The following is a 26934-nucleotide window of genomic DNA, read 5'->3' as shown; positions in this document are numbered from 1 at the left end:
AAACAGTACTCTAGAGTAAGCAGTGAAATAATACCACTCATCCAATCTAAATACTGTGAGATCAAAACAAAGAGTGACACAAACACAAGAATACGGATGAACTCTATTGTCTCAACGGCAGCCACCTGGAATACACTATAAAGTAATCCAATCATGGGTGGTGTGGCTTGATGCCGAGGAAAATGTTGGCTTCTGGGTGACTTTTCTTGGGGCGGCATAGAGAAAATGCACCTCAGTGGCAGTTCTACTATTTATAAACTCTCCTCCTCACAGAATATTGCTCTAACTACTGTCAGGCGGCTCTTCAGCCCAATATACGGAGAGGAGCATGCCATTCTTCAAGCACTAGCATGTCTCCCTTCAACATTTTATGACAACTGAATGATGATGGAAGCGGAGCATCACTCTAAAAATAATATTACAGGCACTTGAAGATGGAAGATTAATTTGCTCCTTTACACTGAGGTGCTTGCTGTTCCTCTAGAGGAATTCTACCAAATCACTAGGTACCACTTTTTGTAGACCTCTATGAGGGCCTGGAACACAAAGTGGACACAGTGGTGGTAGACCTGGGCATTCTTAGAGATGATCATCGAAAACTGTCTGAGCACTTGATAACGGCAGATGGTGTTGTGGCGGATATACAACCAGCAGTGGGGGGCCTCACTAAACAAATGACTGAGGAATTGCAGTGAATCCAAATGTTAGAACATGGAGCGGAGGATAAGGAGGGTAGAGTATGACGTAACAATATCTGCCTTGTAGTACTCCCAGAGGGAATGGAGGGACATGATATGGTCTCCTTTCTAGAAGACTGGCTCAACTCAGATGTGACGCCTGAGGGACTTTCAGCCTTCTTTGTGCAGGACAGAGTGCATAGAATGCTGTGGAAACTCCAACCGTCAGGCGATCTGCCGGGAACTGTTGTAGTTCACAAACTACATTACTGAGACAGGGACCATATCCTCCAAATGGCCAGGGACAGGAGGGATATATTTGTGAACAATCATAGAGTCATGGTATTTCCAGACTTCACACAGGCACTCCAGCATCAATGCTCCTCATTCCTAGCTGCCAAAATAAGGCTCCAAGAGCTTTGAGTTAAATATGCCATGCTTTTTCAAGCCAAATTGAAGGCTACTGGAGAAAATGAAACTAAATTTTTCTCTGATCCAACGGATGTGTGGCCGTGTATCTAAGCTCATCCAAGGAATTCAGGGATACCTAGCATGCCTAGACAATCCCCGAGATGTCAGCGGCAGAGATCTCTGCCTAGCTGTAAGTCTCCCAGTGGCCCATCCCGGGAAGAGGCTCTGGAGGGACACCTGATGCTGTGGTGGTGGTAGCAAACCATTAGGGGACTGGCTCTGAACTCAGCTCACTGGGCAGTTGAGCAGATTCACAGGCCTCAGATTCAGATTTGCCTTGCGATGCCACGTTACACCCAAATTCAGAGCCGGAGATGCCACAGCTAATGGCACCCTGTGGACCATGGACACTGCTATTTGGTAACTGTATTAGGGGGAAATGGATTTGCTTCACACTGCTTTGCTTTGATTTGTCTTACCTTACATGTCTGGCCTTGTTCTTAAATGACTAACTGATGGGTGCAATGTCTCCTCATCTGGCTGAAGTGGTATATGAGGGCTTTGAGGGGTTCCGTTCTTCATAGACCACCACAACCTCCCTCATACCTGTTCACTATGTGATTTGCACACGGTTTCTTTGTGCTTTTATTTTTTTAGTTTGTTAGAGTTTGTATGGTGGCAATGTTTCCCGTCTGACCTGGGGAAGGGTGATAAGGTTGCTTGTGTTTGAGAGGGGCATCTGAATATATGTGTAGATGAGACAGGATGGTTGTGGGTGGGCGATAGCCAGAGCATGCCAGCTGGGCTTATAGATTGCAATGGTTTGCACTTTAATGGACTGCATCTCCTGGGGGCTTAACATCATGACAAAAAGATACAAAGTCCAGGCCTAACTTAGGAGAAGGAGTGTTCACATAGCTTCCCTGCATGAGACAAACCACATTGCCATGGAAGGAGGGGCACTACAGAAACGCTGGAGGGGTCATTTGATGTACACTATATACTCAACGTTTGCATGGGAGTACTGCTCTGGGTCCACCCAGGGGTACAGTTCCAGGTGCAGGAGGAGAAGGTGGACAGTGATGGGCACTACATGGTGGTTAGTGAAAGGTTGGGAGAGACTTTTCTTACATTAGTTAATATTTATGCCCCTAACACTGAGCAACCAAATTTCTTGGATGAGATGTTGATGGTGATATTCCCATTCCTCACCGGACTCATCGTTATTGGGAATTGGGGAGCCTTTAACTGGGTGGCAGACCTCTCCCTGGACAGGTTTCATCCTCATTTGAGGGATTCCCCAGTCATTCATGCTGCTAAAAAGATGGATTATTGGAAACAGAGATGGGGATTAGTGGACCCCTGGTGGCTGTGCAACCCTGATCTGCAAGATGAGTTTTATTCATCCATGGATGACATCCATGTGAGTTTGGATATATTTCTATTCTCCCCAGTTGACCATATACAATTTAGGACCTCGGAATACCTGTCCCGAACACTGTCCGACCATTACCCACTCATGCTTATTCTGGCCTGGGTACCTGCTGGCACTTGAATACCCAACTGGTGCCTCCGCTGTGACAACTTGAAGGATCAGGTGTTCCATGAGAGCCTGGGGGATGATATCAGTAACTACTTTTGCCAACATGAGGGGTCCAAAGTATTGCCTCAATTGAGTGGGAGGCATTTAATACTGTGATCCATGGATGCTGCATTGATTGAACAAGAGGGTGCAAAGGATGCTACAGGAGGAAGTGAGAGCATAGGAGGTGCTGCTGTGTACACTCAAACACTTTCACCACACTGATCCATTGGTTGTACAGCACACCATTATGGGAGCAAGAGAACCTACCAGTCTTAGTGGAGTGATTATGTTATTTTGATTATAAACAATATATGATCAGGGCCCACTCAGGGAGGGACAAGATTGAGGCAGTGCTTGCTTGACTGGCATACCCCACTATGTGGAGTTTGCCCATTTTGAAGGTTTTAGATGAGTTGGCAAGCTGATCTATGACCCAGTTCTTATAAATGATCTCTTCCGCAAGTCCTGACTGTCCTGCCTGCCATGAACACGTTCCTGGATCTGCTGCCCATACCAGCCTTGGAGCTGAGGCTGTGGAGGGACTAGGAGTGGTTAATTTGGCTAAGGAGGTTGTGGCTGTGATTCAGGCCATAGCACGGGGCAAAGTACTGTGCTCCAATGGTGTCATGGTTGAGTTCTGTGTTGCTTACATTACTCAACAGACCCCTCAAATGGTTGGAATGTATAAATCAGTGAGAAATGCCCGGATGTTGCCCCCCACAACCAGAGAAGCATTCATTGTTTCCATGCTTAAACAGGGCCAGCCCCTGCAGACGATGGTGTCATACCAACTTCTCTCTATGCTTAATGTAGATTGTAAGGTGTTGAGTAGGGTGCTGGCAATGCAACTCTTACCCCTTATGCTGAGACTCGTCCACAATGACCAGACAGGATCATTCCAGGGAGTTGCACAGCCTTCAATATCAGACTGGTGGTGATGCTGTTTAAGAGGAGGCTGGCCTGGTTTGTAGTGGGTACCTTAATAACCCCAACCCCTGCCTTTACCTTTCCACTGCCAGGGATTCCCTGTCTAAGGCCAACTGTTGCTGCTGTAGCCTCAGTCTGGCCTCTTCTAACCTCAGCTTTCTGAGTTCTCTATCTAGGGACTGGTCCTCAGGGTTAGAAGTGTGGGATGCTTCTGAAACAGTAACATTGGAATTGGCAGAGGCTGATCTTTCCCTAACTGGAACCACCCCAGTGACCTGGCCTCTAGATGTGAAGGGAGCCCTACTAGTGTGTGAACCCTTCCCACTCCCAGTTGTACGAAGGGGTTTGTTGACAGAAATATCAGTGGTAGGACCCTCCCCAGGGTTATCAGTATGCTCCTCTGAGCCTGCCTGGTTGGAATCTTCCTCAACTTCCCCAACTGGCTGATCCTGACCAGTGCTAAGTCCCTGGTCATCCTTCAGGAGAAGATTTAAAAGGAATTCCTTATTGGGGTTCTTCCCAATCCCTAAACTCCTTTCAATGCAGAGACCCCTCAAACTTTTAAAATTAAGATTCTCATATGTTGTTTTCACAACTCTAGGGGTAGTTTCTACAGTAGACATGTTGAAAGAAAAAAGAGTTTAGGAAAAAGAGTAAAAAGTTAGTAGACGAGCAGGCCTAACTTTTTAGAGAAAAGAAGAAACTTTTCAGAAACTTTATAAAACTTTTGCACAGTTTAAAGAACTTTTTAGAAAGTTAGAAATTACTTCTTGGTACAATTATGTATAGCTCTAAGTATTGGAGCAAGCTTTCCTTGTGAAAAGCACTAGTAACAAAGTGGTAAAGCAATTGCAAGCACTTATCACACCGCTGCACTACCAATGTAAGAGGCTGGCCTGGTTTGTAGTGGGTACCTTGGCTGGGCGGGATTCTTATCTCCAGCCCAGCAGCTGCTGCCGCCATGGCGGTCGGAGTGGTACATTGGCGGGTTGGCTTCAGCCAACATGCCAATGTCATAATGTGGCGGTAAGTACCACCAGCCTGTTGGCGGTACTACCGCCACATTAACCTCAACCGCGCCACATTAACCTCAACATAGTGTCTTATCTGTTGATATATCACCAACTATATATTTTGAAATTGATGAAAATGTCAATAAACCAAGGTGCCAAAAAAACAGAATACACATAATATTCTCCAGTCCCTCACACACAGTTGAGAATAGATCACATTTTTATCTCACATAATTAATCTCAACACCTACATTCATTAGAAATAGGCTTGATTGTAATTTCTGGCCACTCATCTGTCACTTTACAACTAGATAGTCTTCCTAAACTAGATCTGCCAAAAAGGTAGAGCTTTAAAAACTTCATCTTTTACCTCTTTTTTCATGATTATTTGCAACTTAATCAAACAGATAATGTTGCTTTTCACACTGTTTGGGATGTTTTCATAACCTCAGCCTGTGACTTTATAATTATCTGCATATCTAGAAAGAGAAAACTCTCTCATTTTCAATATAAATATGTTTTTGCAACTATTAAGAAACTAGAACATACATCTATATCTCAAAATCAGAAAACTGTTTACAAGAACCTGTTAATGCTAAACTTCACTTTAATTATCTGTCCACATAAAATGCATCAACATATCTGCTCAAATCCAGTGCAAAACATTTTTTGGGGGGTGAAAATAAATTCAGAAAATTACTAGTGAACTATCTTAAAATTAAAAAAAAAAATGAATCTGTTAGAAAAGGGGTCTCTAGGTGGCAGGGGTCTCTTTGTCCAAATAGGGACCACAATTCTAGTCAGGGTAAGTCACACACAATCCAAATTATCCTGGGCCCACCCCTGGTAGCTTGGCACTGAGCAGTCAGGCTTAACTTAGAAGGCAAAGTGTCATGTATTTGTGCAATAAATCATACAGTAGCACAGGGAAACACCACAAAAATACACCACCCAAGTTTAGAAAAATGTAAGATATTTATCTGGTTAAATTAAAGTCAAAACGATAAAGACTCAATAAGCACAAGTTGAAATATCACTTTTGCAAGTTTAAAAAGAGTCTTAAATCTGAGAAATCAACAGTTGTCTCTTGGTTTCACAAAGTACCTGGTTTGCGTCCAAATTACTACGCGCGTAGACCGCGGAAGAGGAGATGCGTGGAAAAATACGGTGTGCGTTGGATTGAATAATTTATTTCCACACTGCAGGGGGCTTTGCGTCAATTCTCTGGTTCCCCACTGCGATGCAGGGATCTTTGGACACCCAGGGACGGTGCTGGGAAAATCCTGGGCATGCGGGATAAAGTCACTTGCATTGCGTCGATCTGGTAGGCGATGCATCAAAGTTTCTGTCGCATGGCAGGCGCTGCATTGATTCTTTACTCAGGAAGGTGGGCTGCGTCATTCTGGCTCGGCTATGCGTCGATCTATGTGGCCATGCGTTGAATTTCCAGTTGCAACACAGGTGATGTGTTGATCTTTGCTCGGGAAGTCGAGCTGCTTTGTTCCATTTCAGCTGTGTGGCAATTTTCTCATCAGGGCAGCAGGGCAGCAGGGCAACAGCAGGGCAGCAGTCCTTCACAGCAAAGCATTCCAAATGAGTCCTTTGGGCAACCAGGCAGTTCCTCTTTACAGGTTGCAGGCTCAGGTCCAGAAGTGTCTGATCTGGTTGGGTCAGAGATCCAGTTTATGTACCCAAAAATGCCTTTGAAGTGGGGGAGACTTCAAAGAGTAGCTTTTAAGTGCACAAGATCCCCTTTCAGTACAGGTCTGTCTGCCAGGGTCCCAGTAGGGGGTGTGGCAGTCCATTGTGTGAGAGCAGGCCACTAGCATTTGAAATGTAAGTGTCAGGCCCTCCATCCTCCCAGCCCAGGAAGACCCATTCAGTAAGCAGATGAGTGCAGGTGTGACTGAGGGTCTTATTTCTACTTTTTGGTGCAAAACTGCACTAACGCAGTTTTGCACCAAAAAGTTTTGCACCGGCTTACACTATTTTTAGCACCAGCTGGGCACCATATTTATGGAATGGTGCAAGCCGGTGCAAAGGGTAGACTAGCGTAAAAAACAAAACGACGTTAGGCAGGTTAGAGTCAAAATAAATGACTAACCAGATGCTAAGGGGCATATTTATACACTGTTTGCACTGAATTAGCGTCACTTTTTTTTAACTCTAATTCAGTGCAAAACAAACTCCATATTTAGACTTTGGCGCTAGACCCCTTAGCGCCAAATTTATGGAGTTAAAGTCATTTTTTAGAGGTGGAAACCTACCTTGCCTTAATGAGATGCAAGGTAGGCGTTCCTGTGCAAAAAAAATGACTCTATGGCCTTAACTCCATATTTATACTCCCATGCAAAAATGGTGCAAGGGAGGGAGGAGGGGTCGAAAAATGGGGCAAAGCTTGCTTTGCCCCATTTTTTAAAGCCTGGGTCAGGGCAGGGCAGGCGTTAGGGGACCTCTGGGCCTATTTCCATGGTAGAACACCATGGAATAAGCCCACAGGTGCCCTCCCCAGTCCCCAGGGACACCCCCACCCACACCAGAGGGACTGCGGAGGATGGGGGACCCCATCCCAGGTACGTACAGGTAAGATTGCATTTTATTTTTGAAAGTGCCACATGGGGCCCTGAAATGGGTGCCCATACATGGCACAGGGTGCAATGGCCATGCCCAGGGGACCCTTGTCCTCTGTGCTAGCCATTGGGGAGGTGGGTGTGACTCCTGCCTTTTATAAAGCAGGAGTCATGTGGCATGAAAAAATGAAGCTAATCTGGTTAGAGTCATTTGTTTTTACTCTAACCTGCCTAAAGTAATTTTTTGGTGCGAAACCCTCTTCTTCTATACTGCCAGCCCCACCCGACTAAAGTCTTTTTTTTTTTTACTCTAGCCTACCCTTTGCAGCCGGTGCTAAACATTTTGGTGCAAAACTGAGTTAGTGCAGTTTTGTAGCAAAAAGTATAAAGAAGGGCCAATATTTTGTAAGTTTGTGCCACTTTGCGTCAAAAAATGACATTAATGCGGCACACAAAAAGTATAAATCAGGGCCTTGGTGCTAGATGGGTCTAGCACCAAAGTATAAATATGGAATTAGTTTTGCACCGAATTAGAGTAAAAAAGAATGCCACTAATTCGGTGCAAACAGAGTATAAACATGCCGCAGAGTATAAATATGCCCCTAAATATGGCGTTAAGGCCATAGAGTCATTTTTTGCACGGGAACATCTACCTTGCATCTCATTAAGGCAAGGTAGGTCTCCACTCCCAGAAAATAACTTTAACTCCATAAATTTGGCGCTAGACGGGTCTAGCACCAAAGTGTAAATATGGATTTAGTTTTGTACTGAATTAGAGTAAAAAAAAAAATGACGCTAATTCGGTGCAAACAGAGTATAAATATGCCCCTAAGTATCCTGTGTTTGTGGTTCTCTGGGTGAAATACACAAGGGAGCTGTTGTGCAGCCCAGATGTGGATAGGAGGAAGGCTGTAAGGCACAGATGGATTTCAAGTGCAGAGAAATTCTCACTTTCTAAAAGTGGCATTTCTAAAATATTAATATAAAATCCAACATCACCAATAAGCAGGATTTTGTATTACCAACTGCCCATACTAAATATGACCTGATTATCCCTTTCTGATCAGAATCTACCACTCAAACAGTATATGAGGGTAGCCCTACTGTTATCATGTGAAAGGAGCAGGCCTCACAGTAGTGGGAAATGAATTTAGGAGTTTTCCACTACCAGGACATATAAAACACACATGTACATGTCCTGCCTTTTACCTACATAGCACCCTGCCCTCTGTGTTAATGGCTTCAGTAAAAAAGGGAGGGTCCTGACGGATGACTTCCTGTGTAGAATGCCGTTTTATGAGGGCTGTGGGAGCTAAAAACCAGAGGGCCTGGACTCCAGTCCTCCTACTAGCATAAGTACTGTATTATTAAATGGTAAGATCCCACAACTGCAGTATCTTCTAGTTGAAAGCACTGAATGCGCAATACATGACATGAGTCAAATTCAGCAGTCTTACTTTGTAGAATAGGGGGAATTGAAAGGACATCAAAAAGGCAGTCTCTCAATTGATACGTTTTTGAGTTAAGAGGAGATTAAGTTCCAATGTACAACGATTTTGCTGCCCAATTGGCACAATTTATAGTTCAGGGGAAATTAAGTTCCAATGTTCAACGGAGTTGCAGTAGAACGAGAATGGCTTTGGAGTGATAGGAATGAACAATTTTCTCAACATATCATGGGGACGTTATATTGATGATATCTTGCTAATTTGGCAAGGGCAAAAGACTCTTTTGACTCAATTTCTACAGTCCCTAGTACCCAACAAATGGGACATTGACACCACATATCACATCTCGGACTGGCAGGTTGAGTACCTTGATCTCTTGATCTATGTAGATAATGACAAAGTGCAGACCAGATTTTTCCAGTGGGTCTCCTGTGTGGTCTGCCTGGTATTCTGTAGACTCTCTGCTTCGCTGAGGGTCCCCCTATTGCTCCCCCAATGGGCTGAGTCCTCCTGGACCTTGTTGGACCCTGGCACCTCCACTTCTGCTTCACCCTGACTTCTGCCTTTGTCAAGCTCTGTTGGTGGCTTACCCATGCCATAGAGATTTAAAACATACATGAGGTCTGGATACAAGTCTGGAATTAGATTAATGATCTTTTCCATTCTAAAATAAATTTCTCTAAAGGTAATATATTTTTAGGAAATGTGTCTGAGGAGTGGGACACAGATTTATTTGATTTGCGAATATTGTACTTGCTATTGGCAGTGGAATTTCAACAAATACCAAGAATTGAAGCACCTTACCCAGCTATCTTTTCAGGCATGGTGGTATGCAATCTGCCACAATCATAGACTAGACATGTAGACACATAGACACATAGATAATCATAAACTAGACACATAGACACATGCAATATTTATCACTTGTTTTAAACGTTTAGCCCGATGGTCCTAGTCACTCATTTTCTAGACGAATATGCAAAAACATCTTTTGCTCGTCCACCTCATGAAGAAGCTCTTCAACCTCTTGACTTTCCTCTTACAGATAGCATTATCACTTATTTTTTGTATAACATTGTTTTCTAAACCATATCACTTTTTTAATAGAAGTATCAGATTATTCCTATTTGTAACCACGTACACCCATTGATGCCAATTCACTAAAATGCCAGGGGTACGGAAGTGATATCATGCTCCCTTCACTTTCACTCACAGACATATATTTACATAAACACACAAAATCACACTTACACAAACACTCTCTCACATAAACACACTCACCCACAAGCACGCACACAACATACATTTAAAGCATTTTTACTTACTTCAGCTGCCATGGAAGGGCATATTCACGTTTTTGTTACACTAATAGTGAATAATATGTTATTAATTACTATTAGTGAAATACAAAATTGATAGAAAACAAAGAGAGTAGAGTCCCAACTAGCGTCCATAGGAACGAGCTGGTACTGTGTTCCTGGCACTGCATTTGCCACCGGTAAAGCACGGGGTCGCAAAGGCAGTGCTAATGGTCGAAAAGGGCAAGCTAGGGGTTGCAGCTGCGACCCCCGGAGAAGTGCTTAATTTGTAAATAAAGAGGTGCCGGTGCTCAAAGCCCTTCTCTTAAACACGAGGCAGCTGTAATTAAATCTGCCAGCACTGAATACTGAGGCAGCTTAATCCTGAAGCCATCTCGAGCCTCTTCATTCCATTTTCGACCATCCCTGCCCCTTCAGCTCATCCTGCAACTTTCTACTTTCTCCCTTTATGACGCTTTTTAGTTTTTCCTTCTTTCGTCTTTCCCATATGTGTATTTTGCTCGCAGCAAATGCTTGAGACAGAAGAATAAACTCCGGCCCGCAATAATAAGTGCCGGTGCTTAGCACCGGAAACAACAAGCACAAATTAAGGACTGCCCTGGAGACGTCCATGTGTACACCCCTTTTTCCCGCTGCCCTAAAATGTATGATGTTTCATGTTTGTTAGTTTCAATTGTACACTCACTCTTTAACTGTGAGTCATTATCTAATTGTATTTTGCTTGAATTCCAATAAACTTACTTTAAAATTTAAAGTCAATGAATCATTGCTCAGAGGCTCAAAGCCTGCCTTAAGTATGTGTTACTTATGTTGAATAGGTCTACCAACTGACAGATATGGAAGACACTAAAGAAGGGCAAAATAGGCTGTAAGGTCCAAAAGCTCTTATGACATGTCGAATGGCCACACCTTGAAGGGTCAGCAGAACAAGCACTATTAGACACATATGACCCCATTGCAACTAGGGCTACTTTGGACAACTACATCTGGCAACAGCCCTTAGGGCGAAGATGCAGTGGTCTCACCTCTTCACCGGATGAGAACTGCCAGAGTAAAAGCACGCTTTCGTTTACGGAGTTTTTCTGCAGCAGTACTCTTGCTAATAAGATCAGGAGCATTCAACATCTGACAGGGCTACACATGTTTTCATGTGCCTCATTAAGAGTGTATTGATTGCTGGCTTCTGCTACTTACAGAACTGACTACAGGAGACGAGCCGAAACCAAAGAGACGACCAAGTGCTTCAGCCAGTTTATTCTGTTACCAAGATGCCAGACCATTTCTGTGTTTTATGAAAAAGATATGGCTCCACAGGGCTCAGAAGTGCTGGAGAAGAGAAGTAATAATTTTGTGTCAAGTGGATTGGAATTGAAGTCAACATTAAGGGCAGAGCTAAAAGCCATTTTAAATATGCCTTGAAACTTCACTATTGTTATCGATTTCTGCTTAATAAAATACTCCATCCACCTTCAAAAGCTTGCATACTGCCCGCTCTAAGGAAGGTGTTAAAGGCATGCTGTGATTTTTCTTTTGTAGCGCTAGTATTTATGTACTATTTCAGCGTGCATGATCTAAAATAACAAGGTTCTATTTTTGTTTAAACACAAACCTAAATTTCAAGAAACGTAAAGGGTAGTTTTGAAAACTAATTTGAAATGCACAGAATTCGTCAACTTTATTAACAATGATGACTTCTTCAGTTGAATAGAGATCTGTGAATTTCGCTGCATAACATGAGCTCCTGCCGTTCACTTACAAAAACAGTGTTTGTTTTCACGGATGCACGTTTCAAAGGCTTATGGGTTACCCGAATTGTCATTCTCAACTAATGAACAACACAATGTGGGTTTGAGCTCTTCACTTATTTTCACTGCTTAATATTCGTCTTTAGCAAAACGATTTAATTTCCATGCATTAAGACACAAAAATGTCCTTGATTGGACAATGTTTATTGAACTGTGATGGATAAAATGATTTATATCCCTTGTGACGTTAGCAGCAATTTAGACAAATGTATGACGTGTACAATACGTTTTACTGTCTTAGAGAGAAGGCACCATGTTTGCGCTTTGCAGTTGTAGATATATTTTACTGTCTGTCAATGTCATTTTTGAAATAACTGATTCCTCATTTGTTTGTCTCTTTTTGAAAGTAGCAAGGGAAATCAATCTGTGGTAAAATGTTTACATACCTTTTACAAATGTGTCTTTAAATTGGTTTGACATTCTGCATTTCCTTAGGGCTTATATGTATATTGCATCAATCTTTAAAATGCAGAGTGCCTCCATAATACTTAGCAGTTTGTTGGCGTTAAGCGGTTGTTAGCGCGACTGACCTTAATAAGTCAACCTACAAGGGGACCCGAATAGGTCAATGAACCTTTTGACTCACGATTAAGATGTACTTACCATAACTCTGGTACATGAAAATAGAAGATCAATAACCAATACACCATATCATTAATCAACATTATTAATCAAGAGTCAATAATTGTCACGCACCATGACCTTTCAGCCATGAATAACCACTCCTTTTAGTAAAAGTTAAAATATTTATTTCCCTATATTAACAATGCTGAAGTCATGTAGATTAATCTCAAAATCAAATGAAACACATACAAAAACAATACTGGCTGCCCAAAACGGCGTGAGAAGTATAATCTACAGTGCAAATTAATTACAAAGTCAACTGCGTCAGACTGATCACATACATTTGAGATCAGCAGAGAAATCCATCAAGCATTATTCCTTATTAGCAGAATTTCATTAGTGAGGATCCTTAACTAACATCAGATTAGCATAAGCATGTTGGGCTTCATGCAAAACAATTTAGCAGCATGAATTTGGAAAAACATCAAAACAGTGCAGTTGGTACCTAGAGAGAAAGAGCAAATATGCATGATAATCAATATTCTAATTCATAATACCTATCCTCAGTGTGGATCAGATAGCAGTCAGTCTTCGTCCTCAGGACATCAGTCGATCAGCAAGGCATCAGGATTGATCGTCAAAGTTCAGAAAACGCAAAGTCTTTAAGCAAATAAAGTTAAGTACGTCTCTTTTCAAGACACACAAGAAACATTGTCCTTTCGGCCACCAAGAGAATGGGCAAAGAACCTATGGCAAATGCTGGTTCCTTCTCAGTGCGGTCTCATTAAATTAAAACTACTAAAACTATGTCCCAGATCCCTACTGGTTAAGGGCTCACATGTTCACACTATGTCCAATAAAACTAAAACTCCAAATCCATGAATTCTACCATTATTCCATTCACATGTCGTTGATTGGTTGTCTTGCAATGTCCTCATCATCCGGCTCATCAGGTAACAATATTGTTGCAGCTTCTACTCCAGTCAGTGTCTCCATTGTTCCCCTCCTGAGAAAGTCAGTCTCACACATTTTACACAAAAAATGTTACATTAGCAAGAACAGCATCTTCTAGCAGTCAGTTCTCATGAGAAAACTTTTCAGCTATGAGCACATTTAAACAATGCAAATGGAAAATCACAGATTAACTCTGTAGGACAGCCATTTATTAAGAAATGTATTAGGAACATTAAGAAATACAGCTTGACATGAGTCCTGACAAATAGGCCAAGACCTTCACTAAATTAGGGCCTACAATTAATAAAGCTAATACATAATGCATAACCTTTAATATGACATATTACTACATTAGTCAAAGAGATATTCAACATTTATCAGTATTAGAATATTAATAAGTACACTTTGTGAACATTAGGGGCCACTCATCGTAATCACATTTTCAAATCCCTGCATTGTTTTTCTACGTTATTATATTTTCTACATGAATCCATTATTCAGAATACATGAATACTCATTAATAATTTTTATTAAAGTACCTGCACTAGCAATCCCTCCTCTGATGATTAAATGTGTCATCACACTAACTACCACCCACAAATTTTTGCATCAGCTAAAATTCTGTCAATTCAATCCCTTCATACCTTTGTTCCCTTTCTGAATTTCTCCCTAAACAATTATTCTATTTTCTTTTCTTCCTTCTTCTGATTATTCTTTGACCATTTCAATTTAATTATTTTGCATAATTTACACAATCCCCATATTCCAATTAGGCAGACCACAATAATTAATATACCCTGCAATATTTTTAATAGTATCTCATTCCAAATGTTGCTGAGCCAATTTCCCACTGAAGCAAAACCTTTACCAATCTTTTCCCAGTCACCGTGTTCTTTCTTTCAATTCTTTCAAATCAGCACTTTCATCACTATTATTAGGAATATACGAGCAACAATGCCTAGAATTCATCATTCTACAGACTCAGCCATCGTTCGCTAAAAGAATGTCTAAAGCAAGATGATTCTGAAGAGTCACAGCTCTATCAGCAGCTAATTCAGTATCTATCAGGAGTATGGCTCCTGAAAAATTCATCAGCATATTATCCACAATAGTAGACAACTTTCAAATCTTTAAACAAAAAATACTGGGGCCAAGGCACATTGAGCCGCACCTGTTCCTGTATTCATCTATGAAGATGAGATATATGTACTTTAGACAACTTTCAAATCTTTATCGAATTCAGAATGACTCCCACTGAAGGAATCATTACTCCAAATATATCTCCCACTATACCAGAAGATGATTCCCTCCTCTGCCTTATATGATGTTCTTCAGTCACTTTCAGAAACTTCTTTAAGTCATCCATTTGATAAACGTTTGGGAAACTAACCCCAAATAACATGTCACATACCATCCTCTCGGAAGACGGTAATGAGCATTAAGACCACAGATATAATACATTTCGGGAATCGCCGGGCCCTGTCCATTCAACATGAACGTCCATTTACTCTGAAACAAAAACACATGCTTGCATTCACTCGTTCCCACAAATAAAGCATCAGTGCATGATTTAGGCCTGTATATGCAAAGTTTTCCTACGTGTTGCGCATCTAAAGCTAATTTCCCTTCCGTTTTAATCGTACTATAAGCATAATCATTCCTGTAAGTTCTTTTCTCTCAGCTTTTTCTAACTTCTCCTTCAATGCCTTTCTCCTGTCATCTGTGTGATCTAAGAAACTTTTCTCTAAAGGCGTAAGCAAGCATGTCAGATGATTCCTGGGCACATAAGCTGTGCCAAACGTCAATGTAGGTTAAAAGAAACCTCTAACTATTACTATGTCATTATCCCTAACTACTCTACTCCAATACCTAATTATAGGAACAAACGAAAACGCCATGTCATAATTTGAATAAAAGTACTGAATGTACTCCTGGTAGACTACAACTTATTCCATATGTTAAAGGCAAGCTATGATATGTAACTCCTTCCTCAACTGATGAAGGAATCTGCGTACACACATAACAATTCCTTGCATCCATCGCCTCAACATACTCACTCAACAAGCTATAGAAGACATTAGAAAAAAAATAGCCTTGCTCATTAGTATCCCCATGCAAGTACTTCTCATCTAACCTAAACCTCTCTATTGTCGTTAGTGCAGTAGTTGTCTCAAAAGCAGAAGTATGGTTGGCTTCACTATTTTCAAGAGCAGATATACCCACAATCAACACCACAAACAGTATCCCACACATAATCGCCAAACTAATACTCATATATTTACAGGCCTAGTATTCCTACCCTGCTGGCTAATATTACTCATGATCTGTAAAGAATCATAAAGCAGAAGAAAATTTAGAAAAAGTGCAGCAAAAATCAAAAGCAAACAACTCTTCTTTCTGCAGTTATTTACAACTTTCAGTCTCACTTCCAGGATCCCTTGTCAAAATCAGTAAGCAGCTTGTCAAAATCAGGTTTCAAAGGTCAAATCAGGTTATCAATGTCTCTTTCAGTTACTTTCAACAGTCTCCTTCTCAAAAATATTTTCTCTCAAATTGTTTCAACAGTTCAATTCATCAGCTCCCTTCAAGTGCCAAAATACTGACCCAAAATGTTTCTATCAAAACAAAAAGACAAAAATTATTTCCACCATTTACACGTAGTTGCATATGCCCATTCAGGACCTGCGTATCTTCTACTTGCTTTTCTCTTTCTTTTCAACTTTCGATCACCATTCAATTCTCCTTCACTCAGATCTTCTCTCCTTGTTGTATCGAGTTCTTCCATGATTGTTGCCTCAACAATCACTTCCTTTCCCTTTCCTTGCAACTCCGGCCACTTATCTCTGTTCATTGGACCTTTTGGCAGTGTTCTCTTCAGAGGCGAACTTGAACCTTACCCTTGTTCTGCAGTGTTTTCTCTTGACGGACCTTCAATCGGTTCAGGAGGTGTCAGATCACAGTGAATTTGATCCACCTCAACTCCTTTCCCCTCTGGGTCTGGCAATTGCTCTGTTTGTCTCTCAAGATCATCTGCTTCTGGGGAAGCCCTCCTCTGACTAGGCTCTCCTGCTACCTCAATTGAGAGGCTCTCTTTCACCCTCCTGGAGGTCTTCTCCTTCATCTCTCACAGGAGTGACTGAACTGTCCTCAACAGGCTCAGATCCAGTCTCAGTTTCTCTTTGTTCTCTTTCCGGCCCTGAGACTTGTTTCACTGTTGTTGATACTCTAAACAACTCCTCTTCCTCATAATCCAGTGGACATGCCACTTTCTTCGTGTGACTGGCATGAATCCAATTCGGAATTCTAGCGCACTTAACAGTTGTGGTAGTTCTCAGAACTACCTGGAATGGTTCTTTCCAATGAGGCTCCAAACATGTTTTCCTCACGTGTTTCCGGACTACAATCCAGTCTCCGGCTCTCAGGTTGTGCCCTGGGTCATGGATCGGTGACAGTGTGGTGGCTTCCACCTGCTGTGAGAAAGAGTGAATCACATCAGCCAGACCTTTGCAGAAGACGAACACCATATCATCTGTACTGTTGACAAGTGCATTTGCAGGCACTGCTGGCAACCTCATGGCTCGGCCTCATGCCGCGACAATCCTGTCTTCCTGTCTGGTGTGTTTCTCATTGACATCAAAACTAAAGGCAATGCGTCAGGCCATTTCAAATTCGTGGACGCACACATCTTTGCAACTCTTGACTTCAAGGTACCATTCATCTGTTCCACTAGTCCTTATGCTTCAGGGTGGTAATTACAATGCAACTTCTGCTCAATGTTCAATGCTCCACACAGTAATTGAATTACTTCATTGTTGAAGTGACTTCCCCTATCTGATTCTAAAGAGATCGGAAACCCGAGATGCGGTATCAGTTCCCTAAGCAGTAGTTTCGCTACTGTGAGACTATCACTTCTTCGTGTAGGGTAAGCTTCAATCCAGTGACTAAAAACGGAAACAATAACCAACACATATCTCAAACCTCCACACACAGGCATTTCAATAAAATCCATCTGCATTCTGCGGAATGGACCTCCTGCTCTCCCAATATGGCTCAAATTAAGCATTGTCCCTTTCCCCATGTTCAATTGTTGGCAAATGACACAACAATGGCAAACTGCTTCATCAACCTGTCTAAACCTTGGGTTGAACCAATCATGTTTGAACAACCGAATCATGGCATCCCTCCCAATACGTGCTTGACCATTATAGCACCTAGCCATTTGAGACAGTAGATTATTTGGCAAAACCAATCGACCCTCTTCTGAAACCCAGAATTCATCTTGTCTTTGCACACATTTCATTTTGTTCCAGGAACGTTTTTCTTCCCTGTCAACATTACTCTGCAACATTTTCAATTCCTCCAAGGTGTCAATTACTTTCAATGCAAAACTAGGACATGTTTTGTCTTCTGCAGGTAACAGTTCCCACTTACCCTTGAACAATATACAGTTCAATGTGCAAAACCTTATGACTTGATCTGCATATGCATTTCCCAATGCGACTTCAGATGTGCACTGCATTTCACCACGGCAATCTTTTCAGGTATTTGAATAGCATGTAACAGTTCTCTAATCCTTTCACCATTTCTCACTGGTGAACCAGAAGAGGTCATTAAACCTCTCTGTGACCACAACTGGCCAAAATCTTGGATTATTCCAAACCCATACTGGCTAACTGTATAGATTGTAACTTTCAACTGAGCAGAAACAGGGCACGCTCTAGTAAGGGCTACCAGTTCCGCTACTTGGGCAGAATACACTCCTCGAAGCCAAGAATCTTCCAAAATACCAGTAATTGTGCACACAGCATATCTTGCTCTTAGTATCCCTGCATTGTCTTTCAGACAGGAACCATCAACAAAGATAATTTGGTAATTCTCTTCCAATCGAGCATCTCTAATGTCAGGTCTTGGTTTTGTGAACAAATTAGTTATTTCACGACAATCATGCTCAACGGCTTCCACTTGCTCAATTTCAACATTTTCATTTGAGAGTAATGTTGCCATGTTCAGCTCTGTGCATCTTTTCAATGACACATTTGGTGACCCTAGAATATTTGTTTCATATCTGGTCACCCTCGCACCAGTCAAATATTGGGATTTCGTCCTTGTAAGTAGAATCTCAATAGAGTGAGGGACCATTACAGTCAGGGGATGTCCCATCACAATGCCTTCACACTGTGTAAGGCTTTGCCCAATTGCATACAAACAACCTGGTAAGGCTGCTGCAACTGGGTGCAAAGTAGCTGAAAAATATGCTACTGAGTGGTTTACACCTCCATGGACCTGTGTCAAGATAAACAAAGAACATGCATCACGCTCATGACAAAACAATGTGAAAGGTTTTGTGTAGTCGGGCATACCCAAAGCTTGAGCCTTGCACAGACTCTCTCTCAATTCAGTGAACACTTTCATTCCAGCCTGGTCTAACACTATAGGATCAGTGACTTCCTTATGAGTCAGCTTCTGCAATGGCCTCGAAATGACTGAAAATTTTGGAATCCATTGGCGACAGTAGCCTGCCATCCCTAAAAATATCCTGACATCTCTCTGTGTGGTCGGGGGATTTATCTGCAATATGGCTGTAATCCTATCTCTGGATATCTTTCTTGATCCCTTCTCAATCTGGTGACCCATGTATTTCCCGACTTTCTGACAGTATTGCGATTTAAGTGGAGACAGTTTGTGACCATTCTTTCCCAAATGATTCAACAGGGCAATCGTATCATATTTGCACTTGTCCCTTGTTTTGGACGCAATCAGTAAGTCATCAATGAACCGGTAGGTCCCCGGTTAGAAGCGGGTGAACTGCGACACCGCATGCCTGTTTCTGGGTGCGTTCATTCCTATGGAGCCTGTGCTTTAATTAGGGATGGGAGACTTGCTGACTAAGACTGACCTTAACGAGCAGTTGTTATGAGTAAGTGACCAGTTATTATCTACTCCATTGCATCCTAATTGGGTCTGGGCACTATTATTAGAAGTTATGTTATTGGTCCTGAAGAAGCGTCATTGGATCCCTCGTGGCCTAGTACTTTAGGAATTTGGATAGTATTCATCTTCCCTTACACATATGGAGTGTGAGTGCGGCTGAGCATTATCTCTACAAAAACTCCCCATTTCTTTTTTTAACCTAGGCCTAGACCACTTTCCGAATTATTAAATGTGATGGGTATGATTTAGAGCCAATTTTTGTTTCACTTTCTTCTCTCTCCTGTACACATCTATAGTTTGTGTCTATTACAGGCACATTCACCATTGGTAGTAAAATCTCTGGTTAAGTGCTTCCTCCTTTTCTGAAAGGGGTGGCCGTCAGACATTGCAGTGCCGGTCTGATGAGGAGCTTACCCAGTGATGAAGCTTGACATCCTATTGGATGTGTGAGGGCTGTTCTGCTCCTGACTATTTATGTTTCCCTGTGTATTAGCTGTGTCTCTTTTCGTTTTCTGAGGAACAGTGTACTTTACAATTGTTAATTGTTATCAATGAACTGCACCAAGGTAGATTGGAAAGGCAATTCCAACAACTCCAAATTCTTATTCAAGATCTGATTGAATATGGAAGGTGACTGAAAACCCTTGAGGAATTCTCCATGAACAATAAACTTGATCCAAAAATTTGAAACAAAAGAGAAATTGTCTATCCTCATGAAAAAACAACAAGTGATGGACGGAATGCTGAACATTGTCAAACATTCACCCCCAGTGACTGGGGGTGAGTGTTTGCATTGTCAGCACTCCGTCCATCATCCTTTTGTGTTGCTAAAGTTGCCCTAAGTGGGAAGGGTATGCCCAGACATGGATCCCTTGCTCACTGTGCCACTGGAATCAAGCTAGCCTGGCTGAATAAGGGTGATACTTTGAAACCGGTCCCAGGATGCTTGTTTCCTGTCCAGGGAGGACCTGGCCTGGCAGTTCGGGCTGGACTGTTCCCATGAGGAACAGGGTCGAGACTGATTTGCATATGGCTGGGTCCAAACTGGGGTGGCATGGTGAGCAAAAGAAAAGATGGATTAAACCCAGATCTGTGACTGGGGGTGAGTGTTTGCATTGTCAGCACTCCGTCCATCATCCTTTTGTGTTGCTATCCTCATGAAAAGGCACAGAAAAGAAGGCTTGCGACAAATAAATGACAGTGAACCACTAAGCATCACATGGAATCTGAAACATTATCACACCTGGATTTGGCACCACGGGACAACATTTGACCACAATCTCATTTATTTTCCTCAAATCCTGGACAATTAGAACTTTCCCACAGGGCTTTTACAAACCCATTGTCAGTGAATTACATGGACTGATCAATACTTCCTTCAAAACCCCTTGCTTTACAAAGTCTAAAATTATCTGGGTGACCTTCATAAGGACATCTTGCGGCTAGTGGTACTTTGGAAGTTGAGGAAAAACGGCATTTGGCTTCTCAGTAACTTTAACTGGCTCAACTCCCTTTATCAGACCTACTTCTTTTCCTGTCAAATCCCACACTTTCACCCTAACCGTTCCCTACAGATCAGGATGAAGCTCTTTCACAGTGAACATCAGGAAAATTCAATCAGAGGGTACTCCTCATTTGTAGTTTTCCCCTTTATCTCTAGGGTTTGGTCATCTTCATCATCACTATTCATCTGAATCTCAATCCCCCATCATTTGAACAAGTAATCAAACATTTTGTTTTACACAGCAAATTTCTTCCCAGTAGGGATACCGGACTTTGAACTTGTGCAATCCCTGAAACTTACCAATTTTAACCCGAACCAGTTCTGTAATTGGGTTGGTGAAATACTGATTCTCTGCTCCTACAATCTGAACTGTTCTACCTGAAAGGGGCAAGTTTGGAACTTCTGCACTTCTCACTGTAGAGCGTGTAGCTCCTGTGTCAACCAAGAATGAAACTCTGTGACCCATAACCTTTCCCTTCACATAGGGACCTCTCTGAACTACTAAGAAAGTTGCAAGCCACACATGGCTCCTCATCTGAACTGTCACTCATCCAATCATCATTTATTTCATTCTCACTGTGTAACGGGAATTGGTGTACTGTGTTATTACTTTGGTTAAGCCTCTGACCTGTGACCTGTTGAGAAAGCATCATCTGTTGCTGTTCCATTGGGGCTTGAGGTATTTGAATTTGCTGTCTAGGTAGCATGGGAACCTGCTGTTGCATTAGCTGCAACTGTGTCATTTGTACACGTGGCATTTGCATCTGCTGCGTGGGCTGAAAATTCTGCATTTGATTCACATTATTTTGAAAATTTGGATTAGGACCTCTCACTCTTGGCCCTCTCATGTTCTGGAATGAATTGATGTGATTACTTTGCTGAACGACACCTTCCTGCACCATCATCGGACACTTCCACTTCCAATGTCCAACAACTCAGCAAACATGACATGGCAATAATTTCTTCATTCCCTGCACATCATTTGGAACCCCTACAGTACCTAAGTCTGGACCACGATTCACATTCCTTCTCATCTGGGGCTGAAAACATTATGTTTCCCTGCTGCTGCTGGGGTAACTGTTGTGGAAAATTCCCTTGCATTCATATATGAGCTGCTTTAATCTGCATCACCATCACCATTGCCTTCTCTTTCCACTTTTTCTGCTTTATTTCAATGTCATAACTACAGTATTTTGCACTGCAACCGCTCATCAATCAGCTTTGCTTGCCACCAAATCAGGGGCCATATGTACAAACACTTTTTCCCATAGACACAGAATGGGTAAAAACCTTTGCTACATCTGGCCCCAGATGTCTCTTAATCATCTGGCTAATTTCAGGTTTCAATCCTTCCACAAATCCGAACACAAAATAAATCATGTCTCTCGCCTCAATTGTCTATGTACCACTGTAATGCTTGAACGCCTGCAACAATCTCTCATAATACACATGTATCAACTCTTTTGCTTCCTGAGCTGTCCTGTCAATTCTCTGCCAATTAATATTCTTGGGCGAAATTCTCGTTTTCAAAAACTCAATCACCTTATAGTAATATTTCATTACCTCAGGAGATGGTGCGCCTGTAATCTTGTCTCTCTCTGGTTCACTTGTTGGCCAATCTACCCTCCTCTTACACTCGATCCACAGATCAGCTGGAACCACTATCTCTAGTAAGGTGTTCAAGTCCTCCCACATGCACTTCGAAAGTTTCACAAACCTCTCTGTCTGCTGAGACCACTCTACTGGCTTCTCTCTCAATCTTGGATAATCATTTGTTAACAATAGAATGTCACTTCTGCTCCAAGGGACATGAACAAAGTTCCCTCCTGGAATCTCTCTCATCAGTAACATTTTAACTGGATCTTTATCCTGCTGCACATTGGCAGCCAGCTCCACAGAATCAATTTTCCTCTTGTCTCTTTTCTTCACCCGTTTGCCTTACCATTTGTCTAATGCTCCCAGGTCTGGGCACTTTGAAGCAATTCCTTAAGGTGTGCCTTCATTCAGGCAGATCTCATGTGTTCAAAATCTTTAGCCTCAAAATCGAATCTGTATCTCCTTTTCAAATGCTTTGTTTTCTCTATTTCTATGCCATACGTCTCTGCCAGGTCTGCTAGTTTCTGATGCACATTGCTCACTTCCCGCGTAATCTTCGGGCACAAATATCTCAATTCTGCCTCTGTGCAGGATTCTGACCTGTTCACGCCCATAGTTCCCTCAATGCGTTCAACCACTTTTATGCTTAGCCTAGCAGAATGAAAACACTCCTCTCCCTTGGGAGCACTCTGAGGGGTATTCAGCTTGTCTAACCATTCAGTCAACTGCAGAGCTGTCAATTCTTGCAACAAAATGTTACTTGCTTGGACTGGTGGCACCAGCTGTGCAACTGCAATCGGGGTCTGCGGTGTCAATAATTTCAAACTCTGGCTAACGTTTGCCTCTTCCACAGTCTCTGGAAGTGCTACAAATGAAATAAGGTCTAAGAATGATCTCGACCCGTCAAAAGTCTGTCACACAAGAGAGACTACTCAAGCATTTTCATTATGACCTCCACTCATTATACTCTGGGACATTGCTCCCTGTTCATCTACAGTAGGTTTCTTCTGTGGAAATAAGGGTATGGCTGGACCAACAGTAATAGATAGCATTAAAGCATCTGGGGTTGTTCTCATACTTACGCTCTGTGGGAGAGTAACTTGCAGGTTCTGATTCATCATTGGAGACATATCTGACTGTGTCCCTTTTACTGGAGTGAATCCTGGCATTACCTGTGGCTGCACTTGGGTTAGCAAAAGTGGAGTTGGTTCAGTCTGAACCAACATCGATCTTGGGAAAGCCTGTTCTATAGGCACCATCAAGTTCGAAGTTGTTTCCATAATGGGCGCATCAGGGTAAATTCTCTGAACCTGTGGTGGTTGCATCTGATTTTGTATCACAGGAATACTAAGCACATTAAGACCACTTTGCATCTCAGTCTGTGTCAGGCTAGCATTAACCTGCATCAGACTCATTGTTCCATTAACCTGTGTCGGAGCTGTCGGATCAGCACTGGTACTCGGACCCCTCTCCTGTGCTGTATATGGTGGTGGGCAGTTTCTCAATAACTGTGTAATAAACTCATCTTCACCTGATTTCTCCTCCACCGTTGAAGACTCGCTGCCTTCCCTACTCTCGGACGGACCTCTGTTTGTCTTTCTAGTAACTTTCCTTTCTTGTTTCTCATTGTCCTGCGTAGTTTCCAGAAACAACTTAATTCCATGCAAAGTCTTCCTCCTCCAGACTCTCTGATCACTGTCCCAACTAGCCTCTGTTAAAGTCTTTTCTGCCTTTCTCATCCTCCTCTCAAACTTCTGTTGCTGTCTGGCTACTAGCTGCCAAATCGCTAATGCCTCAAACTGTGCTGGTCTCGGAAGGGGCTTCGATTCAATTAGCACCAGCCTTAAATGTCCTAAAACCCTCAAACTTAACGTCCTATTTGTAGGGAATCCTAAGATCCCATCCTTCTCTGTCACTTTGCACCATTGCTTTACCCAAAGACATGGCACGACATCCTTCTCTTCCATTACAATGTAAGCTGGTGTACCTTTTGGTGGTGTAGCCTCTTCTATACTCGTTGAAATATATGTATCAAAAAGGTCGAAAAGATGACATTTTTCAAAGCTTTAAAGAGTGCTTTAAAGAGAGATACATATATAACTCTGGTACATGGAAATCAAAGATCAATAACCAATACACCACTAATCAATAACATTAATAATCAATAGAGTCAGTAATTGTCACACACCATGGCCTTTCAGCCATGAATAACCACACCTTTCGGTAAAAGTTAGAATATTTATTTCCCTATATTAACAATGCTGAAGTCATGTAGATTGATCTAAAAATCAAATGAAACACATACAGAAACAATACTGGCTGTCCAAAGCGGCGGAAGAAACGTAATCTAAAAAAAGCTTGAACTACGACACATTCTAAGGTTACAGTGCAAATTAATAACAAAGTCAACTGTGTCAGAGTGCTCACATAAATTCGAGTTCAGCAGAGAAATCCATCAAGCATTATTCCTTATTAGCAGAATTTCATTAGTGAGGATCCTTAACTAACATCAGATTAGCATCAGCATGTTGGGTTTAATGCAAAACAATTTAGTAGCATGAATTTGGAACAATATCTAACTATGGCTGAATCATAACAGTGCAGTTGGTACCTAGAAAGAAAGAGCAAATATGCATGACAATCAATATTCTAATTCCTAATAGCCATCCTCAGTGTGGATCAGCTAGCAGAGTCAGTCTTCATCCTCAGGATATCAGTTGATCAGCAAGGCATCAGGATTCAGCATCAATGTTTAAAAAACGCAAAGTCTTTAAGCAAATAAAGTTAAGCACGTTTCTTGTCAAGATACACAAGAAATATTGAGCTTTCGGTCAGCAAGAGAATGGGCAAAGAGCCTATGGAAAATGCTGGTTAATTCTCAGTGCGGTCTCATTAAATTAAAACTACTGAAACTATGTCTCAAATCCCTATTGGTTAAGGGATCGCATGTTCACTCTTGGTCCAATAGAACTAAAACTCCAAATCTATGAATTCTACCATTTCTCCATTCACATGTCGTTGATTGGTTGTCTTGCAATGTCCTCATCATCTGGCTCATCAGGTAACACTATTGTTGCAGCTTCTACTCCAGTCAGTGTCTCCATTGTTCCCTTCCTGAGAAAGTCAGTCTTACACATTTTACACACAAAATGTTACATTAGCAAGAACAGCATTTTCTAGCAGTCGGTTCTCATGAGAAAACATTTCAGCTATGAGCACATGTAAACAATGCAAATGGAAAATCACAGCTTAACTCTCTAGGACAGCCAATTATTTAAATGTTAAGAAATACAGCTTGACATGGGGCCTGACAAATAGGCCATGACCTTCGCTAAATTAAGGCCTACAATTAATAAAGCTAATACATAATGCATAACCTTTAATATGACATATTACTACATTAGTCAAACATATTTTCAACACTTCACAGTATTAGAATATTAATATGTACACTTTGTGAACATTGGCGGCCACTCCTCGTAATCACATTTTCAAACGCGTGCATTATTTTTCTACGTTATTATATTTTCTACGTAAATCCATTATTCAGAATACATGAATACTCATTAATGATTTTTATTAAAGCACCTGCGCTAGCACAGTGGAGGCATAACTGAAGAATTGACTGGACCTTTTTCTCTGGTTCAGAACGGTTTGGCACCAGCTGGCACCACTGATTTAAACTTATGCTTGTACGAGAAACCCAGGCCTTTTCACTGACATCTCATGTGCCAGTTGAGTAAGTGTTGTGTAAAGCGTGCATGGTAACAGTACTCTGTGTAGATGTGAGTGTGAGCTCATTAAGAGAGGCACTGAGAAAAGTCCTGGAAAAGCTAGGCCTAAGTTTGAATTGCCCCTAGTTTTACACAGCACAACATGGAGGTCATCGAACAGCATCTTCACATGTTGAAGTGTATTTCCTGCATTACTGAGCAGACGGGTATACATCTAAGCCACTCAATGTGGGAGTATGGGGATAGCCCTGACTTTAGAAACTCTATGGAGTTTCTTTAGCAAGGGATTGTTAATTAATCCTTTCTGAGCACTGCTACTGGGGGAATGGTGGTGAGCCAACAAATTCTGTTGTTAGAGGGATGGAAGTCTCTAAGCAAGGTCTGCCATTTTAGTCTTCCTCAGAACGTTTCATCAGGAAGACTTAAGATAGTCAGGTGCAGAAGCTTCATACGCCATTCTGCTCATGTTTTGGGTAGTCATGTCTGGGGTCAGCATTGTCACTACTTGCTGTGAGAGCCATCTCATTTTAGAAAGACTGCTTCTGTGCAGCAGCAAAAACATCAGACATGAAAGGTAACTGCCCCAAATTGGTTCCTGGGCACTGATAGTGGGGTCAACATCCCCTGTCTGAGAGTAGAAAAGTGGAACCCATTCTATTCAATGTATTCAATTGTTTTCCAGTTCCATGTTCTTCATGACCAGGCAATAAAGTGCTCAAAGAACTGTCCAAATCTATGGCTTTTATCTGCAAAACAGCCAGTCCCCAGAGATGAAGGATAATCACCTGTACTCAGTACATCTTGCTCGAATAGCTGTGGGCATGCCCGCAGCCTTGTAGCCTATCTGAACTGCTGAGAAGGCAGCGAAGCCTGTGCTGATGGCAGGAACTCATAGC

This window comes from Pleurodeles waltl, chromosome 9 (assembly GCF_031143425.1).
Source record: "Pleurodeles waltl isolate 20211129_DDA chromosome 9, aPleWal1.hap1.20221129, whole genome shotgun sequence".
NCBI classification, from domain to species: domain Eukaryota; kingdom Metazoa; phylum Chordata; class Amphibia; order Caudata; family Salamandridae; genus Pleurodeles; species Pleurodeles waltl.
This window is presented reverse-complemented; position numbering follows the sequence as displayed.